Source organism: Microtus oregoni, unplaced genomic scaffold (assembly GCF_018167655.1).
Source record: "Microtus oregoni isolate MIOR12 unplaced genomic scaffold, Mior012 000011F_ref0000422, whole genome shotgun sequence".
Lineage (NCBI taxonomy): Eukaryota > Metazoa > Chordata > Mammalia > Rodentia > Cricetidae > Microtus > Microtus oregoni.
In genome coordinates this window covers 50267696-50274612 of record NW_024543070.1, presented here as the reverse complement: position 1 = coordinate 50274612, position 6917 = coordinate 50267696, and the positions used below count along the sequence as shown (strand labels likewise).

At 47.9% G+C, this 6917-nt stretch overlaps 1 pseudogene; it reads right to left on the bottom strand.

Annotated features, from left to right (window-relative positions):
* Positions 1-431: 431 nt before the first annotated feature.
* LOC121453229 lies at positions 432-1356 on the bottom strand (annotated as a pseudogene).
* Positions 1357-6917: the final 5561 nt, after the last annotated feature.

Here is a 6917-nt window from a genome sequence, read left to right as displayed (position 1 = left end):
GGGAAAGTCCACCGTGGTGGTCTGTTAGCCAACATAAACTGCCACTCATTCTTCTTTCCTAACTGCTGTTAATTCATATCCAGTGGCATAGGAACAGTGTTTACACATCAGGAAGTGAATATGATTTGATTTTAGTGTTTTCTTCTTCTCCTGTATATGGCACAAATGTCTAAAGGGGATACTCAGGGACTTTATCTTTTTTATCTTTTTTTTTCATTGTCATAATGAAAATTTTATTAGATTGAATTTCACTTGGTTATACTTAAATATAAATAAAAGCCTGCAGGGGAAAATTAACACTGGAAACTGCTCGGCAGTGAAATTCAGAGTTAGTCTTTGTGTTTTTTTTTTTTTTTTTTTTTACTTATGTTTTTCTGTAAGTTTGGGATTTCCAAAGAAACAACTGACTTAGGGTGAGAAAAACAGAAATACTAATGAAGATGTCCTCCTTTTGGGGCACACTGTCTATTAGGAGTTGGGAACATTAAAGCCTTCATTTTCCCTGTAGACTTCAATATACGTGGGCCAAACTGGGCTGGCTCGGAAGCAGCCTCCGACCCTAGCTTTGGAGATCCCCTTTCGACGTTGTCTCGGTTGTTGAGTCGATGCTGAGAGGTGACTTCTTTTTCAGGGGCCTCTGCTCCAAGGGCAGCAGGGTCAGAGTAGCCACATCTTCCTCTGACCTGGTGGCCAACCGCCACTTCACCCTGTCCCCATATTTCAGGATCTCTAGAATATTTTGTATGTCGGACTTCTTCAGGAGGCTCTTGGTCAAAGTCTTTCCAGCACTGGGCTTTCGCTATCTTCTTTCTTTAATTATATCTAGAGCAGACATTCTTTGGGGGAGTACTAGTCGAGGATGAGGGTGCTACCTTAGCAGATGTGGCCTGCCCTGGGTCTCTGTTGCTCCTACAGGGTCACAGTCTTGGCAATCTGAGGTCTGAGGGCAGCAAGCTCATTCTTCTGCAAGGCCTTCTCACTGGCCAGGATCGTCTTTGAGGAGGTTTGTCTTGATACAAGTTTGGGAAGGAAGTGTGCTTGCTTGGGGCTTCTCAAAGTAAGGAATTGCCATCCTTGCGGGGGGGGGGGGGGGGGGGGTTGGACCTGACCTCTGGCTTGAGTTACTGAGAATTCTCCTTCTATGACTACCCACTCAACATTAGCCAAAGATGCCACCACAGCCTATGCACGGGGCTCTATTCTTCTGCATGGCTGGCAAGCTGAAACTGAATTCTTAAACAATGAATCAGAGATAAATTGGTACCAATTTTCCTTACGATACCTCGAGATGAGCTATATGGTTTTCCAAAGTACCAACTGCATGCTAACTCCAGCTGGCTGCAGCACCATCCTCATGACGACCTTATCCAGTCCAGCATTTTGAGTCTTCCCAATGTGCAGTTCAAATCCTTCAGGCATCCACAGCAGCTCATGGTTCAAAGAACAAACCAAGATGCACAGTGGCCTACACCTTCCTCAGCTTCTCCAGGATTCTGTCTTTTATTAGATGCCACTACGTACATTCTTATCTCTCCTTAGCAGTCAATGAGAGCTCTTTCTTTCACATCCTCAATGGAGTTAAGACATGCGCGGTGTCCGCGGCATGAGCCCTGGACCCTGCCCAGTTCTCCTCTTACTGTTCACCAGGAAAGGGGAAGGCTTTGGATTACACATGCTCAACTCAGGCCTTTTCCAAGTTCTCAAAGCAGCACATATCTTTTACCTTAAAAAAAAAAAACAAAACAAAAAACCCAACAAAGAACCAAGTTTGAATTTAGCCAGCTGCGGTTGATGCCCTAAGTCACCAACCTCTGCTGAGGACCACAGAGCCCGCCTTAAAAGACCCTGGTGACAGGCACTCTTGTCCTGGGAGGCTTGAGGGCTGTGTCACCTGGCTTTCTTTTCAGTATCTGTTCCTGGAGTGAGATTCCTTTAGGCCAAGCTTTAGCCTACAGCAGAATTTTTTACGGCTGTGAGCTAATCCCCTAGCAAACCCTGGTTTATATAGAGATGCTGACATGGTACTCTCGCTGGTGATTCAGCTGAGGCCACTGGGCTATTTATGACTCCCTGGTGCCAATAAGGGAAAATTCTCATTTAGTGTATTCAGTTTCTGTTGGGACAGGGGTTCCCCTTGTCCCCCCAGAATGACTGTGGAACCTCTTACTCCAAACTTGAGCAAGTTCGGGGTCTGTGGCGGGGAAGGGGGGCTGCCTCAGAACAGCTCGAATCGCTGTAAGTTACAACCAAGGTGGGCTTTTCATCTGGGATTGCAAAAGCCTTAGAAACAAATAAATATTTTCATCCCCTATTTTATCTCTGGGCAGTGAGCCCAAAAGGCGTCTTAATTCCATTCTGTGAAACTCAGGAGAAAAGCTAAGGATGACCTAATGCCCCCTTTCTCCTTCACCTTTTTGTTCTTACTGCCTTGCCCATGGCTGCTAGAGGCAGGGGAGTGGGGTCCGACGGGCCGCACCTAGCAGTCGTGAGTCAGGCACAGCTGGAGAGTATGACAGACACCTTTGGGAGCAATACTGCCTGCGACCAGTGTATTCAGCATAGGACCAGATAGGGCTGGCGGGAGGTGACCAGTTCTTGGCTTGCGCTTCATTTCAGCCAGAGGCTGAGAAGGGCCCGAGTGCCTTATTTCCTTACTCCTGACATTCTGTTTTGGGTAGAGATGGAATCCGACTTCAAAAGAACATGGAGATAAATTATTCCTAAGGTAAACTTACCATTTTCAACGTTTTAAATACACTATTCATTGGCATTAAGCACACTTGTGTGAAAATCTGCGTGGCTCTACAGTCAGGATCTCCCCCTCCAAACCCTTCTCATCTGCCCAGCATAAACCCTACTAAACAGTAGACGCCCACTCTCCTGGGAAGACTCCTACCACTGTGGAAGAGGGGTTTGGAGGCTGAGCCCTGATGGCCAGAAGTTCGAGGCTGCGGTTACCATGCCGCAGACTAGGACATAAGCCGGGGCTGCTTGGCTCCAGAGCCCATGCTCATAACCATTTCTGTGTATTTATTGATAAGCTTGAGGGCTCCCGCACTGATCCCCAGGCCAACAGGGTCGTCCCAGGAGCGCCAAACATTGCTCTGAACTCAGCCCCAGCAGCCAGACCGGCCCCACCTAATTTGAGGCCTTTGAAGTCAGTGATGTCAAAACCAGGCAGCTGTGTCTTTAAGCAGCTTTTATGAGGCCTATCAGGGTGATGGAAGCACTTAGAGAGGCAGGCAGATAAAGGATGGCTGGACCCGCCTTGATAAGGTGGTCTGAGATGGGGTGACACTGAACCCCAGGACTGCGGTTTCTGTATGGGAGTGGGCGGGATTTCTGGCAGACTGGAGAAGCTGTGAAGACAGGCTGGCGGCCCTGGGATTTAGTGGTTTAGCTTTGTGGAAATCTCCAACTTCAAGGACTTCCCTGTGATGACTGAGCTCTGCCAGGCTAATTAGGAGCGAGCTCGGTCGAGCTCTGGAAGGAGGATGGAGCGAGAATGGGTGATGGATGCCCAGAGTGGCCGTGAGGGAGGTGCTGTCGTCACTCGTGACAGTTGAGGATCACTGGGGACCAGCAGGACAGACAGCAGGGAAAGTGCTTGGAAGGTGTGCAGGGCAGGGGGTGAACCACCTTCACACAGTTCCTCTCTCGTGGCTCCCCTTCTCAATGGTCAACTGGACATGGGGGCAGCGACCGATCAGCTGGGCATGGGGGCAGTGACTGACTAGAATCATCCTTGAACTTATGGCCTGGCTGGGGACTAGCACTCATCTTGTAAAGACTCGTGGGTTTTTATATGAGGTGAAGGGGCTGCCATGGATGGGAGCAAGCAAGGAGGAACCATGCAGATGGTCCTTGGGCTTCCTTAGCATGCTCCCCACAGAGCAGGGGCTCATGGGATATGTGCTCGGGCAGCAGCACAGCTCTGGAAAAAGAATGTCTTCTCAGCCAGGCCCTTGGATGTGAGGGAGATCCCCTTACTCTCCCTGTCTTAGAGCCAGCAAAGGTTAAACAGCTGTTTTAAGGTTGTACAGCCCAGTCAGAATGTTTTAGCTCGTGTCTGTACAGAACCGGGAGAAGGGCCTGCCTGCACTCAAAAGGGGCCTGAGGTGCATAGAGTGTGCTGGAGACAGAGCTTGGAAGGCAGGCTCCATGTCAAGTAGCTGAGTAAGAGACCGTACCATCTCTGTTGTGGCAAACAGACCAGGAACAAAAGCAGGTCCCTGTGGGCAGGGTAGGGTCTAAGAGGAACAGGATTCCGCTCTGCCGTATCCACGGAAAGGTTGGGTACAGACTTTTTATCACAGCAACAAGTAAAGGGGTTCAGAGATCTGTTTGGGTTAAAGCCCTGCCTCTGCTACTTTGTCCTTGAATGGCTTTTTAACCCCTCCATGCCTTTCGTCATCTGTGGAGAACCGTGCATATGGCATACAGCTGTCTTGGGCAGCAGATGAACGAGTTCTCGTCTTTAGCTGGCTTTCTTCAGAGCGATGTGCCAAGAACTGAGCAGAGCATTTCCCGGGTTCGTAGACTTTCTCCCACTTGGCTTGGCTGAAGATAATGGGGCAGAATTTGACAGGGGAGGGCACACGGCAGGCAACATACAGCACCGGAGTCTTTGTCCTCCTCTGACAGCAGGGGTTGGTTCTGGAAGGTCAAGCCAGGTGTGGTCCTCGCCTTTGAGGAAGCTCTCAGGCCAGTGGGGAGAGAGTTGTCCGTTCATTCATACCTTCACACAGCCACCATTAATGGAATACCTGCTTTGTGCCGGAGACCTTCCTAGGTACCGGGAGCAGAGCACACATGGAAAAACGGGACATTTAGCTGCCTTCGGGGCCTGACTGCTAGGCTGTGGGTTTATGTTACCAGAATATCATCAAGATACATTCAATTTGGAGTGACCAACCTGGCCTTCAATCCCTACTTGCCAGTCACACATCTTTCTGGGACTCTGAAGTCAGATGAGCCGGGGTCTGTATCTCAAAGAAGTTTTTTTTTTCCAAGAAAATAAGCGACTAATGCACAGACAAGAAGCAGCTTAAACCTGCATTTTCAAAACGTTTCTGTTAACATGGGAAGATAGAGGTTTCGCTGTTCAGGTTGATGAATATTTTTTAAATTTAGTGATGCATTTTTATCAGAGTCTAGAATGGTCATACAAAGAGACTGGACCACTGTCATTCTTGGTTTGGGAAAAAACAAAACTAAAACAGTCTTTAGACTAAAGGATGAAAGCAGAGCGCAAATCTGTGCTTTGGGTGACAACATCGCCATGATCTTTGTGTACCTCAACACTGACCCTTCGATGGTCACCAATAGGACCCAAGTGGCAGGACAAAGCCACTGTGGATCGCATCACCATTGCATCATCAGTCTGAGGCAGCCACAGCACTAAGCAATGGGCTGAGATGGTTTGGGCCCCTCGTGTTCATTGTGAGTTTTGACTTTGGTGGCATCCCCAGAATCAGACCAGCCCCTCAGTCACATACTGTGGCTGGAAATACCACAGAGCAGCTGCCAAGCCTGTGCGTTTTCGCAGGAGAGCTACGCTAAAGGAGCCATTGCATTGAGTGATCTGACCCGTGTGTTCAAAGTACTTCCGCAAGTGGTCTGGTCACATGACAAACAAGTCGAGCTTGCTGTCAGGAGGTGAGATTAGTCCCTCGAGGTTTTAAGTAGTGCAAAAAATGAGAAATAGGTTGTTCAAGTTGAAAGAGAAAAGGGAAAACTAAAAAGCATTGTCATGAAATAATCTTGGACTGAAGCAGCTTTGAAACTGAGTTGTGTACAAGTCTCAGTGACACTGACTTGACCACCTTCTAAATACACAACAAACATCTGCAATTTTGAACCTTATAAAAATGATTTTTCTGGTATAGATACAAATCATGGTAATTCATTTCAAATGTCAACATGATAAAATCTAGAATTCCCTGGAAGATGAGCCTCGGGGCATGGCCTATGGAAGATGATCTTGATTGGGGTAGCTGAAGTAGGGAAGACTCCCTACTATGGGTAGCGCAATTCCCTGGGCTGGGATCTAAGAGAAATGAGCTGACCTAAAGCATTTCTGATTTTTTGCTTTCTGATTGCGAGTGATCAGGCTCCGGCTACCCTGGGTTGGCCCTGACCCTGCCTCCCTGCCATGATCAATGTTGCCCTCAAATTGTGAGCCAATATGTGCCCTTCCTCCCTTAAAGTCACCTTTTGTCATAGCAGCAAGTAAAATAATAATAAAGGAAATCGATTTAGACCAGCAGCTATCAATCCATGGGTCGTAACTCTCACCGGAGTAGCATATCAGATACTTATATTACAATTCATAACAGTAGCAAAATTACAGTTATGAAGTAACAACAAAGATAATTACATGATAGGGGGTCACCACAACATGAGGAACTGTATTAAAGGGTTGCAGCATTAGGAAGGATGAGAACCACTGCTTTTGATGGTCCCAGCCATAACTGGGGCCTTCCTGAGCTTTGGTCAACTTGAAGTAGAATCAAGGGGTTTGGTCTGAGCTAGCCAGTGAGCCAGAGGACCTTGTCTTCAAGAGCTAAAAGAATAGACATTTGGCTCTATATTCTTGATTCTGCTGAAGAATCATAATGCATAACCCACAGGTGGGGGCTGAAAGTCACAGTGTACCCTCAGAAATGGAACTTCCTCCAGAACTGAGTAGCATGTGTCCTGGGGAGAGGGATCAGATTATTCTGAGCTAAGATTGCCTTAAACAGGCCCTATAAGTAGATGATCAGGCCTCCAGATTCAGTGAGAGGTAGCCAGAGAGTTTTCATGTGTGGTGACTGTTTCATGTACCCTGCCTCTTTGGGAAGGACAGGGTCTCCTGCCACAGCTGGAGTCATAGAGACAGGACCTTTAGGACAAGAAGCACGGGCAGAGGGGCT